Raw genomic sequence first — 15,934 nt, 5'->3', positions numbered from 1 at the left:
CAAACCTAAGAGAGGTCTACCCAAGGTACATATACACCAAGTATCAAAACATTCAGGCTTGTAGTTTTCAAGAAGAAGTCAAAAAAGTAAAACATTGACACGGACGACGACGGACAATCACTCATATGATAAGCTCCGCTCAACAAAGTCGACAGCGGAGCTAAAAAGTGGTACTTTCTAAATGTAAAATTACTTGAATTAAATTAGCATTTAATTATAATTTCCCAAAATTAAAAGTTGTTAGTTGTTGGTTCAACAGGGTAAATATTAGGATATAATATTGAAATTCACTGCTGTTATGAGTGAATTTACCCCCTGAAAAAGCCATGCACTTGGTGACTATTTACATAATTATATATGCAAATACCCCCCCCCCATCACCTCGACTACTACCACCACATGCACACATAAATAACTATTTTTAAACAACAAAATTTAAATTATGAAAAATTATCAGCAACCTTGATATATTTGTAATCGCAAATGGTTATGTACATCCCCATCAATATCACAACTGTCTTTAAATTTAAAGGATAAATGGTATACTTTTGAGGTCAACAGTCAGCTAGTTAATTAATTCAGTGTTACTAATCCTTAAGTACACAGTCACAGTACCTTTTTGTGTTTGTGTTTTCTGAAGCTAAAAAACACATTAAAAACACTGAGATATACCATAATTATGTTACTCACATGTTCTCAACAAGTTTATGGTCTTCTTGGTCCAAAAATGAGGTAATATGACATCAGTTTCTCCATATTACAAGGTCATTGTGACAGCATGGTCCACAGTCCCTAGCACAAACAATGTGTGACTTGTAGTGCATGATGGGTAAAACACTCAGAAGGAGGCTGATGGAAGTGCACCATCTGTGGTCACAGGAAGTTCAGACTTTGTGTTCAGTAACTTATCACCCAATAATTTAATAGTTATAAAATTTCTCAAAATGCTTTATTTATGTTTTTCTTCTAATCTGCCAATTATGAATTAAAATAAAGCTGATCCCAAGAATATTAAAATCATGGTTATTTGTTCTAAAATTACTCAAATCTTTTTATGAAGTTTTAACAATTCAGTAAAAACTAGAGACTTTCTGTTTTTGCGTGATAAAAATATAGACATTTAGAAAGTTGAAAGAAAAATTAAACTAAACATGAATATTTTTAATTTTTTACAAATGATTTTTCATCAGTATTTGTTTATATTTTTTTCAAAATGTGCTGACTTTTAAAAGTCTATAGAAATAACGTATATCTGATTTTTTTTAATAATTTTTTTTAAAGTAAAATTTTATCTTAATATATTATTCATTTACTGGGAGTTTTTCGAAGATGCAAGATTGATGAAAACAAATATAAATACAATAAAAAACATACCGTACAATACAACTGATTGTAATGAGATTGACTAAAGTTCAATTTGAAATTTTTTTGACATCTTATGATAGTATGTAATATTCTCTACATGCAGAAATGTCCAGTCCTATAGGACTGACAGTGTAAAGTCCTATAGGAATTGTATAGGACTTATGTTCTCACACACCAGTCCTATAGGACAGGCTGTGTAAAGTCCTATAGGACTTGTTGATTCCTATAGGAATTTACATAAAATCCTATAGGACTATACATGTCCTATAGGATTTCATGAAAAGTCCTATATGATTTTTTAAAATCATATAAGATTTTAAAAATCCTATAGGAAACTTTTGTAAGGGCTTGTTGAAAACCACAAGTCTGGTTGCTTTGATATTATGCACATATGCACTACAGGTGGACCTCTCTCAGATTTGTTCATTTTGTGATGATCTTTTCAATTCTCTAATTTCTATGAATATTTTTGTAATTTTTGGTAAAAAGTGATATTTTTGATTTGTTGAAAACCACATGTCTGATTGCTTTGATATTATGCACATATGCACTACAGGTGGATCTCACTCAGATTTGTTAATTTTTTGATGATATCTTCAATTCCTTAATTGAAATGTGCATTGCTAACTGCGGACCTATCTGTGTCACAATATAATGGGTCGTTTTTGTGAGAAATTAAACATTGTTTTACTGAATTAGTTGCATTGGCATTGATTTCTACAACACTGAATAAACACAAGTGTACACACAAATTACTTGCATGTTATTACAACATTATTTTTCAGTTTTGCTATAGTATGCAAATACATTTATGCTATGTTTTGCCGCATGATTGGATCTTCAACAATATTACGTCACAACATCTTAATCGCACTTTGACAATACAGCTATTGTATTTAATTTTAATAAAGCTATAATTTATGCTAATATATTCAGAAGCTCTCACACAAGCCCTAACTGTTGCAATGCCAGGAAGCAATTTAATGTGTGTTATGTTTCAAGGCCAAGAAATGACAATGAATGACAAAGAGGGAAATTTCTAGTGAATTATAAATGTATTTATCGTGTGCCTATAGATATATTGACTCTAGTTGCCAATATTTTCTATACGAAAATTGTTGTCATCTTATAACCCCACTACCAGCATTTTCCAGTATTATAACCTCAAAATCATGTTTCTTTAATTGGATATAATATGACCGGTATTCAGACTGACATGACAGACTATCGTCTGTACTGCATGTAGCATATCCATACAATTGTCTGGCAGTGTAGTTTTCGGTACTCGGTCTACAATGTTTTTTTTTGTGTGTAAAAATAGTCTATATTAGGGTCATAATTATAAATCCGGCCACAGACCCCCTACAAATATTGAATCTTAGTGACATCCGGGTCACTAATAAGTAAGGGGATATGGGATTGCCACCTACTTATAAGTAAGGGAATATGGATCGCCACCTACTAATAAGTAAGGGGATGGGGATCGCCGCCTACTAATAAGTAAGGGGATAGGGATCGCCACCTACTAATAAGTAAGGGGATAGAGATCTCCGCCTACTAATAAGTAAGGGGATAGGATTCGCCGCCAACTAATAAGTAAGGGGTTAGGGATCGTCGCCTACTAATAAGTAAAGGGATAGCGATCGCCACCGACTAATAAGTAAGGGGACAAGGATCGCCACCTACTAATAAGTAAGGGGATAGGGATTGCCATCTACTAATAAGTAAGGGGCTAGGGATCGCCACCGACTAATAAGTAAGGGGATAGGGATCGCCACCGACTAATAAGTAAGGGGATAGGGATCGCCATTTACTAATAAGTAAGGTGATAGGGATCGCCACCTACTAATAAGTAAGGGGATAGGGATCGCCGCCTACTAGTAAGTAAGGGGATAGGGATCGCCGTCTACTAATAAGTAAGGGGATAGGGATCGCCATCTACTAATAAGTAAGGGGATAGGGATCCCAATCTACTAATAAGTAAGGGGATAGGGATCGACACCTACTAATAAGTAAGGGGATAGGGATCGCCATCTACTAATAAGTAAGGCGATAGGGATCGCCATCTACTAATAAGTAAGGGGATAGGGATCGCCACCTACTAATAAGTAAGGGGATAGGGATCTCCGCCTACTAATAAGTAAGGGGATAGGGATCTCCGCCTACTAATAAGTAAGGGGTTAGGGATCGCCATCTACTAATAAGTAAGGGGATAGGGATCGCCATATACTAATAAGTAAGGGGATTGGGATCGCCATCGACTAATAAGTAAGGGGATAGGGATCGCCATCTACTAATAAGTAAGGGGATAGGGATCGCCATCTACTAATAAGTAAGGGGATAGGGATCGCCATCTACTAACAAGTAAGGGGATAGGGATCGCCACCTACTAATAAGTAAGGGGATAGGGATCGCCATCTATTAATAAGTAAGGGGATAGGAATCGCCATCTACTAATAAGTAAGGGGATAGCGATCGCCATCTACTAACAAGTAAGGGGATAGGGATCGCCACCTACTAATAAGTAAGGGGATAGGGATCGCCATCTACTAATAAGTAAGGGGATAGGGATCGCCATCTACTAATAAGTAAGGGGATAGGGATCGCCATCTACTAATAAGTAAGGGGATAGGGATCGCCACCAACTAATAAGTAAGGGGATAGGGATCGCCATCTACTAATAAGTGGGGGGATATGGGATTGCCGCCTACTAATAAGTAAGGGGATAGGGATCGCCGCCTACTAATAAGTGGGGGGATATGGGATTGCCGCCTACTAATAAGTAAGGGGATAGGGATCTCCGCCTACTAATAAGTAAGGGGATAGGGATCTCCGCCTACTAATAAGTAAGGGGATAGGGATCGCCGCCTACTAATAAGTAAGGGGATAAGGGATCGCCGCCTACTAATTAGTAAGGGGATAGGGATCGCCATCTACTAATAAGTAAGGGGATAGGGATCGCCGCCTACTAATAAGTAAGGGGATAGGGATCGCCGCCTACTAATAAGTAAGGGGATAGCGATCGCCACCTACTAATAAGTAAGGGGATAAGGGATCGCCGCCTACTAATAAGTAAGGGGATAAGGATCGCCATCTACTAATAAGTAAGGGGATAGGGATCGCCATCGACTAATAAGTAAGGGGATAGGGATCGCCACCTACTAATAAGTAAGGGGATAGGGATCGCCATCTACTAATAAGTAAGGGGATAGGGATCGCCACCTACAAATAAGTAAGGGGATAGGGATCGCCGCCTACTAATAAGTAAGGGGATAAGGGATCGCCGCCTACTAATAAGTAAGGGGATAGGGATCGCCACTTACTAATAAGTAAGGGGATAGGGTTTGCCGCCTACTAATAAGTAAGGGGATAGGGATCGCCACCTACTAGTAAGTAAGGGGATAAGGATCGCCGCCTACTAATAAGTGGGGGGATACGGGATTGCCGCCTACTAATAAGTAACGGGATAGGGATCGCCGCCCACTAATAAGTGGGGGGATAGGGATCGCCGCCTACTAATAAGTAAGGGGATAAGGATCGCCACCTACTAATAAGTTACAGGATAGGGATCGCCGCCTACTAATAACCGTATCCCGGAGTGGGATCTTAGTTGAAAATACAATAAAGTGATACAAAAAAGATAGCAAACAAAAAAAAAACACAAGACATTCAAAGACAATAGAAAATAAAAAATTAAATTAAATTATTTGGCGGTTGGTTGAGGCAACTGGCATTTTAAGATTTTTTCTTGTCGTAATTTGAAACAAGTGTGGATGAATTTTCCTAGTTCAATGATTGTTTTGTCATTTTTAATTTTTAGTATATTTGTAAGTTTTTCGTCATCCGTCCCCAAGTTGCTTATATTGTATTTAATATTCTTGATCATGATTTCTCGTTCCTTCTTGTATAAATCACAATTGAGAAGAAAATGTTTTTCGTTTTCAATTTCCTGTTTGTCACAAACTGGGCAAATTCGGTCCTCCGCTAAAATGTTATTATATCTGCCCCTTTCGATTTGAAGGGTATGAGCACTTATTCTGAGTTTTGTCATAGCTGCTCTATGATTTGGATTTTTGATTGTGGTGAGATATTTTTCATATGCAAATTCTGTTTTAATTTTCCTATAGGTTCGTAACTTGTTTTTATGGTTTTTACCTTTATTGTCATCGTGTAATGTTTCTGTACTATGTATTTCAAAGGATTGTTCTAGTTTGCACGTTACTGTTTCAGTGATTTGTTTTTCATCAAGAGATTTATGGTTTTCCCAAATATTTCCCATATTTAAATTTTCTAAAATTTGTTTTATGTCTGTTACCCATTTGTCTTTTCCTTTTTTATCAAGATGTATCCCAAGATTGTAAGCTTCATGTACTAGCGAATTTGGGTTAGAATTATTAATTTTTAATATTTGATCATATATTTTAAGCTTGATGCTAGGAGAGGATATCTTCCCAACTCTAGTAGGCTTGCCAAATTACTTGCTTTGCTATTTACTTTTAGAAGGTATTTGCAGAAATGTATTTGTACTTTTTTCCATTGGTGTTGACAGATTTGCCATTAGATGCGATTTATTGATGTTCTCGCTCGTCCAAATTTCACTGCAGTAAAGCATAATTGGTTTTACAATTGCATTGAACATTTTTAAGTATGTTTTGATTGGAGTTAGTTTTTCTGAGAATAGCATTTGTTTCATTTTGAAACATGCCTTCATTGCTCTAGCTCTGAGGTCTTCTTGTGCTCCGATGAATTTACCTGATTTGTGTAGTTTAATGCCGAGGTATGTGTAGGTTTTTGTATTTTCAAGTTCCTTTCCATCAACATAGAATTTTAGTTTGTCCTGTGATTTTTTTGACCTACTAAACATGATGATTTTTGACTTAGAGATATTAATATTGAGTTTCCATTTCTGACAGTAAGTTTCAAGAGAATTTATGGCATTTTGTAAGCCAGTATGTGATTGGGATAATACTACAAGGTCGTCTGCATATAGCAGACATGGGAGACTTGTGTTTAGGAGACTTGGTGGGTCATTACGAGCGAAGTCTAATGATGTTTTAATGTCATTTACATAGATATTGAAAAGGAGTGGGCTGAGTCCATCCCCTTGTCTAATTCCTCTATTAATTGTGAAGCTGTCTGTTACACACTGTTTAAGTTTAACACATCCTGTTGAGTTCAGATAAATGGATTTTATGATGTTGTAGAATTTACCTGTAATACCACTTTGGATAAGTTTCCAGAAGAGACCTAGATGCCAGATGGAATCAAAGGCTTTCTGGAAGTCAATGAAACAAGCAAACAAAGTCTTTTTGTTGCTCAGGTATTTTGTGGTTAGTTGTTTGAGGACAAATAAATGGTCTTTGGTGCTACAGTTTGGCATGAATCCTATTTGTTCTCTGATAATTGTGTTGTTTTCCTTTAGATGTTTCAAAAGCCGTTGCTTAAGAATGGAGGTGAAAAGTTTACTGACACTATTAAGAAGTGTGATGCCTCTGTAATTGTTTGGATTTGTTTTGTCTCCTTTTTTGAAAATAGGAGTGATCATACCTAAATTCCAGCGATTAGGGATGTATCCACTCTGCAGGATTAAATTGAATAGTTTTTGTAGTGGTTTTATTAGTGGGTTCCTGCTGGCCTTGATCATTTCATTGGTAATTTTATCTGCGCCTGGAGCTTTTTTATTTTTGAGTTTAGTTATAGCATTTTGGATTTCTAATTGTGAGATGTACTTGTCTAAGTTGGCTTTAGGTAGAGAGAGTGATTCATGATTTTTTAGTTGTAGCTGCAATGAGTTTTCGCTCATTGTATTACTTGTTTCTTTACTCAGTTTCCTAAAATGTTCAAACCAGGTTTGACTGTCAACATTATCAGAGTCATTATTTATGTTGGTGTCTTTTAGCTCTCTTAATAAATTCCAGTACTCACTGGGGTTTGATTTACTAAAACTGTCGAGCTTGTTCAATATATCATTTTTAAAATCTCTCTTTTTCTTTTTTATTAGCCGCTTGTATTCCCTCTTCAGACTGTAGCATTTTTCTCTCAGTTTAATGTTGTATGGGTTTGCACTAAATTTACTGCAGCTACCCAAAATTTCTTTCTTTAGATTATATAGGTCCTTGTTGAACCATTTTGCTTTACATTTAGTTTTTTTTGGTTTTCTCCTGATATGTTTTTTCAGACATCTGCCAGCTGCTTCAATGTAAATACTTGAGAGCATAGTATTTGCCTCATCAATTGATTGTTGTGTATTGTCAAAATGTTTAATGTTAAAGTTATTAATTAAATTTGTAAGTAAATTAAGTAAGGGGATATGGATCGCCATCTACTAATAAATAAGGGGATAAGGATCGCCACCGACTAATAAGTAATGGGATGGGGATCGCCACCTACTAATAAGTAAGGGGATAGGGATCGCCGCCTACTAACAAGTAAGGGGATAGGGATCGCCGCCTACTAATAAGTAAGGGGATAGGGATCGCCACCTACTAATGAGTAAGGGGATAGGGATCGCCACCTACTAATAAGTAAGGGGATAGCGATCGCCGCCTACTAATAAGTAAGGGGATAGGGATCGCCGCCTACTAATAAGTGGGGGGGATATGGGATTGCCGCCTACTAATAAGTAAGGGGATAGGGATCTCCGCCTACTAATAAGTAAGGGGATAGGGATCTCCGCCTACTAATAAGTAAGGGGATAGGGATCGCCGCCTACTAATAAGTAAGGGGATAAGGGATCGCCGCCTACTAATAAGTAAGGGGATAGGGATCGCCATCTACTAATAAGTAAGGGGATAGGGATCGCCGCCTACTAATAAGTAAGGGGATAGGGATCGCCGCCTACTAATAAGTAAGGGGATAGGGATCGCCACCTACTAATAAGTAAGGGGATAAGGGATCGCCGCCTACTAATAAGTAAGGGGATAGGGATCGCCACCTACTAATAAGTAAGGGGATAGGGATCGCCGCCTACTAATAAGTGGGGGGATACGGGATTGCCGCCTACTAATAAGTAAGGGGATAGGGATCGCCGCCCATAAGTGGAGGGATAGGGATCGCCGCCTACTAATAAGTAAGGGGATAGGGATCGCCGCCTACTAATAAGTAAGGGGATAAGGGATCGCCGCCTACTAATAAGTAAGGGGATAGGGATCGCCATCTACTAATAAGTAAGGGGATAGGGATCGCCGCCTACTAATAAGTAAGGGGATAGGGATCGCCGCCTACTAATAAGTAAGGGGATAGGGATCGCCACCTACTAATAAGTAAGGGGATAAGGGATCGCCGCCTACTAATAAGTAAGGGGATAGGGATCGCCACCTACTAATAAGTAAGGGGATAGGGATCGCCGCCTACTAATAAGTGGGGGGATACGGGATTGCCGCCTACTAATAAGTAAGGGGATAGGGATCGCCGCCCACTAATAAGTGGGGGGATAGGGATCGCCGCCTACTAATAAGTAAGGGGATAGGGATCGCCACCTACTAATAAGTTACGGGATAGGGATCGCCGCCTACTAATACGTAAGGGGATAGGGATCGCCATCTACTAATAAATAAGGGGATAAGGATCGCCACCGACTAATAAGTAATGGGATGGGGATCACCACCTACTAATAAGTAAGGCGATATGGATCGCCGCCTACTAATAAGTAAGGGGATAGGGATCGCCGCCTACTAATAAGTAAGGGGATAGGGATCGCCACCTACTAATAAGTAAGGGGATAGGGATCGCCACCTACTAATAAGTAAGGGGATAGAGATCGCCGCCTACTAATAAGTAAAGGGATAGGGATCGCCGCCTACTATTAAGTGGGGGGGATATGGGATTGCCGCTTACTAATAAGTAAGGGGATAGGGATCTCCGCCTACTAATAAGTAAGGGGATAGGGATCGCCGCCTACTAATAAGTAAGGGAATAAGGGATCGCCGCCTACTAATAAGTAAGGGGATAGGATCGCCATCTACTAATAAGTAAGGGGATAGGGATCGCCGCCTACTAATAAGTAAGGGAATAGGGATCTCCGCCTACTAATAAGTAAGGGGATAGGGATCGCCATCTACTAATAAGTAAGGGGATAGGGATCGCTACCTACTAATAAGTAAGGGGATAGGGATCGCCATCTACTAATAAGTAAGGGGATAGGGATCTCCGCCTACTAATAAGTAAGGGGATAGGGATCGCCGCCTACTAATAAGTAAGGAGATAGGGATCGCCACCTACTAATAAGTAAGGGGATAGGGATCTCCACCTACTAATAAGTAAGGGGATAGGGATCGCCGTCTACTAATAAGTAAGGGGATAGGGATCGCCGCATACTAATAAGTAAGGGGATAGGGATCGCCACCTACTAATAAGTAAGGGAATAGGGATCGCCACCTACTAATAAGTAAGGGGATAGGGATCGCCATCTACTAATAAGTAAGGGGATAGGGATCGCCACAGACTAATAAGTAAGGGGATGGGGATCTCCGCCTACTAATAAGTAAGGGGATAGGGATCGCCATCTACTAACAAGTAAGGGAATAGGGATCACCACTGACTAATATGTAAGGGGATAGGGATCTCCGCCTACTAATAAGTAAGGGGATAGGGATCGCCGCCTACTAATAAGTAAGTGGATAAGGGGTCGCCGCCTACTAATAAGTAAGGGGATAGGGATCGCCATCTACTATTAAGTTAGGGGATAGGGATCGCCACCTACTAATAAGTAAGGGGATAGGGATCGCCACCTACTAATAAGTAAGGGAATAGGGATCGGCACCTACTAATAAGTAAGGGGATAGATATCTCCGCCTACTAATAAGTAAGGGAATAGGGATCTCCACCTACTAATAAGTAAGGGGATAGGGATCTCCACCTACTAATAAGTAAGGGGATATGGATCGCCGCCTACTAATAGGTAAGGGGATAGGGATCGCCACCTACTAATAAGTAAGGAAATAGGGATCGCCGCCTACTAATAAGTTAGGGGATAGGGATCGCCATCGACTAATAAGTAAGGAGATAGGGATCTCCGCCTACTAATAAGTAAGGAGATAGGGATCGGCGCCTACTAATAAGTAAGGAGATAGGGATCGCCACCTACAAATAAGTAAGGGGATAGGGATCTCCACCTACTAATAAGTAAGGGGATAGGGATTGCCGTCTACTAATAAGTAAGGGGATAGGGATCACCGCATACTAATAAGTAAGGGGATAGGGATCGCCACCTACTAATAAGTAAGGGAATAGGGATCGCCACCCACTAATAAGTAAGGGGATAGGGATCGCCATCTACTAATAAGTAAGGGGATAGGGATCGCCACCGACTAATAAGTAAGGGGATGGGGATCTCCGCCTACTAATAAGTAAGGGGATAGGGATCGCCATCTACTAACAAGTAAGGGAATAGGGATCGCCACTGACTAATATGTAAGGGGATAGGGATCTCCGCCTACTAATAAGTAAGGGGATAGGGATCGCCGCCTACTAATAAGTAAGTGGATAAGGGGTCGCCGCCTACTAATAAGTAAGGGGATAGGGATCGCCATCTACTATTAAGTTAGGGGATAGGGATCGCCACCTACTAATAAGTAAGGGGATAGGGATCGCCACCTACTAATAAGTAAGGGAATAGGGATCGGCACCTACTAATAAGTAAGGGGATAGATATCTCCGCCTACTAATAAGTAAGGGAATAGGGATCTCCACCTACTAATAAGTAAGGGGATAGGGATCTCCACCTACTAATAAGTAAGGGGATATGGATCGCCGCCTACTAATAGGTAAGGGGATAGGGATCGCCACCTACTAATAAGTAAGGAAATAGGGATCGCCGCCTACTAATAAGTTAGGGGATAGGGATCGCCATCGACTAATAAGTAAGGAGATAGGGATCGCCACCGACTAATAAGTAAGTGGATAGGGATCGCTGCCTACTAATAAGTAAGTGGATAAGGGGTCGCCGCCTACTAATAAGTAAGGAGATAGGGATCGCCACCGACTAATTAGTAAGGGGATGGGGATCTCCGCCTACTAATAAGTAAGGGGATAGGGATCGCCATCTACTAACAATTAAGGGAATAGGGAACGCCACCGACTAATAAGTAAGGGGATAGGGATCTCTGCCTACTAATAAGTAAGGGGATAGGGATCGCCGCCTACTAATAAGTAAGTGGATAAGGGGTCGCTGCCTACTAATAAGTAAGGGGATAGGGATCGCCATCTACTAATAAGTAAGGGGATAGGGATCGCCACCTACTAATAAGTAAGGGAATAGGGATCGGCACCTACTAATAAGTAAGGGGATAGATATCTCCGCCTACTAATAAGTAAGGGAATAGGGATCTCCACCTACTAATAAGTAAGGGGATAGGGATCTCCACCTACTAATAAGTAAGGGGATATGGATCGCCGCCTACTAATAGGTAAGGGGATAGGGATCGCCACCTACTAATAAGTAAGGAAATAGGGATCGCCGCCTACTAATAAGTTAGGGGATAGGGATCGCCATCGACTAATAAGTAAGGAGATAGGGATCTCCGCCTACTAATAAGTAAGGGGATAGGGATCGCCGCCTACTAATAAGTAAGGAGATAGGGATCGCCACCTACAAATAAGTAAGGGGATAGGGATCTCCACCTACTAATAAGTAAGGGGATAGGGATTGCCGTCTACTAATAAGGAAGGGGATAGGGATCACCGCATACTAATAAGTATGGGGATAGGGATCGCCACCTACTAATAAGTAAGGGAATAGGGATCGCCACCCACTAATAAGTAAGGGGATAGGGATCGCCATCTACTAATAAGTAAGGGGATAGGGATCGCCACCGACTAATAAGTAAGGGGATGGGGATCTCCGCCTACTAATAAGTAAGGGGATAGGGATCGCCATCTACTAACAAGTAAGGGAATAGGGATCGCCACTGACTAATATGTAAGGGGATAGGGATCTCCGCCTACTAATAAGTAAGGGGATAGGGATCGCCGCCTACTAATAAGTAAGTGGATAAGGGGTCGCCGCCTACTAATAAGTAAGGGGATAGGGATCGCCATATACTATTAAGTTAGGGGATAGGGATCGCCACCTACTAATAAGTAAGGGGATAGGGATCGCCACCTACTAATAAGTAAGGGAATAGGGATCGGCACCTACTAATAAGTAAGGGGATAGATATCTCCGCCTACTAATAAGTAAGGGAATAGGGATCTCCACCTACTAATAAGTAAGGGGATAGGGATCTCCACCTACTAATAAGTAAGGGGATATGGATCGCCGCCTACTAATAGGTAAGGGGATAGGGATCGCCACCTACTAATAAGTAAGGAAATAGGGATCGCCGCCTACTAATAAGTTAGGGGATAGGGATCGCCATCGACTAATAAGTAAGGAGATAGGGATCGCCACCGACTAATAAGTAAGTGGATAGGGATCGCTGCCTACTAATAAGTAAGTGGATAAGGGGTCGCCGCCTACTAATAAGTAAGGAGATAGGGATCGCCACCGACTAATTAGTAAGGGGATGGGGATCTCCGCCTACTAATAAGTAAGGGGATAGGGATCGCCATCTACTAACAATTAAGGGAATAGGGAACGCCACCGACTAATAAGTAAGGGGATAGGGATCTCTGCCTACTAATAAGTAAGGGGATAGGGATCGCCGCCTACTAATAAGTAAGTGGATAAGGGGTCGCTGCCTACTAATAAGTAAGGGGATAGGGATCGCCATCTACTATTAAGTTAGGGGATATGAATCGCCACCTACTAATAAGTAAGGGGATAGGGATCGCCACCTACTAATAAGTAAGGGAATAGGGATCGACACCTACTAATAAGTAAGGGGATAGGGATCGCCTCCTACTAATAAGTAAGGGGATAAAGATCTCCGCCTACTAATAAGTAAGGGGATAGGGATCTCCGCCTACTAATAAGTAAGGGGATATGGATCGCCGCCTACTAATAGGTAAGGGGATAGGGATCGCCACCTACTAATAAGTAAGGGAATAGGGATCGCCGCCTACTAATAAGTAAGGGGATAGGGATCGCCATCGACTAATAAGTAAGGGGATAGGGATCGCCACCGACTAATAAGTAAGTGGATAGGGATCGCCGCCTACTAATAAGTAAGTGGATAAGGGGTCGCCGCCTACTAATAAGTAAGGGGATAGGGATCGCCACCTACTATTAAGTTAGGGGATAGGGATCGCCACCTACTATTAAGTTAGGGGATAGGGATCGCCACCTACTATTAAGTTAGGGGATAAGGATCGCCACCTACTAATAAGTAAGGGGATAGGGATCGCCATCTACTAATAAGTAAAGGGATAGGTTTCGCCGCCTACTAATAAGTAAGGGGATAGGGGTCGCCGCCTACTAATAAGTGGGGGGATAGGGATCGCCGCCAACTAATAAGTAAGGGGATAGGGATCGCCACCTACTAATAAGTAAGGGGATAGGGATCGCCACCCTCTAATAAATAAGGGGATAGGGATCGCCACCTACTAATAAGTAAGGGTATAGGGATCGCCACCCTCTAATAAGTAAGGGGATAGGGATCGCCATCTACTAATAAGTAAGGGGATAGGGATCGACGCCTACTAATAAGTAAGGGGATAGGGATGGACGCCTACTAATAAGTAGGGGGATAGAGGTCGCCTGCTACTAATAAGTGGGGGGATAGGGATCGCCGCCAATTAATAAGAAAGGGGATAGGGATCGCCACCTACTAATAAGTAAGGGGATAGGGATCGCCATCTACTATTAAGTTAGGGGATAGGGATCGCCACCGACTAATAAGTAAGTGGATAAGGGGTCGCCGCCTACTAATAAGTAAGGGGATAGGGATCGCCACCTACTATTAATTTATGGGATAGGGATCACCACCTACTAATAAGTAAGGGAATAGGGATCGTCACCTACTAATAAGTAAGAGGATAGGGATCGCCGCCAACTAATAAGTAAGGGGGTAGGGATCGCCACCTGCTAATAAGTAAGGGGATAGGGATCTCCGCCTAAAATAAGTAAGGGGATAGGGATCGCCACCCTCTAATAAATAAGGGGATAGGGATCGCCGCCTACTAATAAGTAAGAGGATAGGGATCGCCACCCTCTAATAAATAAGGGGATAGGCTTCGCCGCCTACTAATAAGTAAGGGGTTAGGGATCGCCATGGACTAATAAGTAAGGGGATAGGGATCACCACCGACTAATAAGTTAGTGGATAGGGATCGCCACCGACTAATAAGTTAGTGGATAGGGCTCGCCGACTACTAATAAGTAAGGGGATAGGGATCGCCACCTACTAATAAGTAAGGGGATAGGGATCTCCGCCAACTAATAAGTAAGGGGATAGGGATCTCCGCCTACTAATAAGTAAGGGGATAGGGATCTCCGCCAACTAATAAGTAAGGGGATAGGGATCGCCACCTACTAATAAGTAAGGGGATAGGGATCGCCACCTACTAATAAGTAAGGGGATAGGGATCGCCACCCTCTAATAAATTAGGGGATAGGGATCCCCGCCTACTAATAAGTAAGGGGATAGGGATCGCCACCTACTAATAAGTAAGGGGATAGGCATCGCCACCTACTAATAAGTAAGGGGATAGGGATCGCCATCTACTAATAAGTAAGGGGATATGGGATCTCCGCCTACTAATAAGTAAGGGGATAGAGATCGCCGCCTACTAATAAGTAAGGGGATAGGGATCGCCACCTACTAATAAGTAAGGGGATAGGGATCGCCACCTACTAATAAGAAAGGGGATAGGGATCGCCGCCTACTAATAAGTAAGGGGATAGGGATCTCCGCCTACTAATAAATAAGGGGATAGGGATCACCGCCTACTAATAAGTAAGGGCATAGGGATCGCCGCCTATTAATAAGTATGGAGATTGGGATCGCCACCTACTAATAAGTAAGGGGATAGGGATCTCCACCTACTAATAAGTAAGGGGATAGGGATCGCCGTCTACTAATAAGTAAGGGGATAGGGATCGCCGCACACTAATAAGTAAGGGGATAGGTATCGCCACCTACTAATAAGTAAGGGAATAGGGATCGCCGCCTACTAATAAGTAAGGGGATAGGGATCGCCATCTACTAATAAGTAAGGGGATAGGGATCGCCACCGACTAATAAGTAAGGGGATGGGGATCTCCGCCTACTAATAAGTAAGGGGATAGGGATCGCCATCTACTAACAAGTAAGGGAATAGGGATCGCCACTGACTAATAAGTAAGGGGATAGGGATCTCCGCCTACTAATAAGTAAGGGGATAGGGATCGCCCCCTACTAATAAGTAAGTGGATAAGGGGTCGCCGCCTTCTAATAAGTAAGGGGATAGGGATCGCCATCTACTATTAAGTTAGGGGATAGGGATCGCCACCTACTAATAAGTAAGGGGATATGGATTTCCGCCTACTAATAAGTAAGGGGATAGTGATCGCCACCTACTATTAATTTAGGGGATAGGGATCACCACCTACTAATAAGTAAGGGAATAGGGATCGTCACCTACTAATAAGTAAGAGGATAGGGATCGCCGCCAACTAATAAGTAAGGGGGTAGGGATCGCCACCTGCTAA

This window comes from Saccoglossus kowalevskii, chromosome 11, assembly GCF_978046115.1.
Source record: "Saccoglossus kowalevskii chromosome 11, keSacKowa6.1, whole genome shotgun sequence".
Classification (NCBI taxonomy): Eukaryota; Metazoa; Hemichordata; class Enteropneusta; family Harrimaniidae; genus Saccoglossus; species Saccoglossus kowalevskii.
Note: the sequence above shows the minus strand (reverse complement) of the source record.